The sequence below is a fragment of the Microtus ochrogaster genome, chromosome 7 (assembly GCF_000317375.1).
Source record: "Microtus ochrogaster isolate Prairie Vole_2 chromosome 7, MicOch1.0, whole genome shotgun sequence".
NCBI lineage: Eukaryota > Metazoa > Chordata > Mammalia > Rodentia > Cricetidae > Microtus > Microtus ochrogaster.
Genome location: NC_022014.1, coordinates 3,385,200 through 3,386,188, shown reverse-complemented (window position 1 = coordinate 3,386,188; position 989 = coordinate 3,385,200).

Here is a 989-nt window from a genome sequence, read left to right as displayed (position 1 = left end):
CTGAGGTACTGAGGTAGGAAGCCGAGGTACTGAGGTAGGAAGCCGAGGTACTGAAGTAGGAAGCTGAGGTACTGAGGTACTCAGGTAGGAAGCCCAGCCACTGAGGTAGGTAGGATGCTGAGGTACTGAGGTAGGATGCTGAGGTGCTGAGGTACTGAGGTAGGGTTGTCATGGGTTAGAGGCCAACCTAAGCTAGAGGAGGACCCTGTCTCAAAAACAAACACAGGAATGTAGCTCGGCTGGAGAGGGCTTGCTTGTCATGCAAGAAGCCCTACGTTGGATCTCTACCACTCCACAAACCTAGTGTGACTCTGGGAGATGAAGTCAGGAGAATGAGACGTTCAAGACCATTTTCAACTACATAGTGACTTTGAGGCCAGCCTAGGTGACATGAGAATCTGATTTGTGAAAAAAAAAAAAAACAGGAGCTGAAGAGGTGACTCGGTGATTAAGACCACTGTTGTCACAGAGGACCCGGGTTTGGTTCCCAGCCCATTCAAGTAGCCCACAATGTAGCTCCAGCTCTAGGGGATTCAACGCCCTCTCCTGGCCTTTGTACCCCACACAGATACATATGCCTAATCAAAACACACACACCCTGCAAATCAAACTGGGCAAGAAAACGCCTCTTTAAACAATAAGATAGAACCAGATGTAGTGGTACACTCCTTTAATCCCAGCACTAGAGAAGCAGAGGCAACTGGATCTCTGTGAGTTCCAGGCCAGTCAGGACTACACAGTGAAATCCCGCCACAAAATGAAAAGAAAACAGAGAGGACAGACCAAGAGCGTCTTTCTTTCTTTGAAGATTTATTTAATCTATCATTTATGTAATGTTCTGCTTGCAGATCAGAAGAGGGCGCCAGATCTCATTACAGATGGTTGTGAGTCACCATGTGGTTGCCGGGAATTGAACCCAGGTCCTCTGGAAGAGCAGCCAGTGCTCTTAACCACTGAGCCACCTCTCCAGTCCCATTATTGGTTTTTTT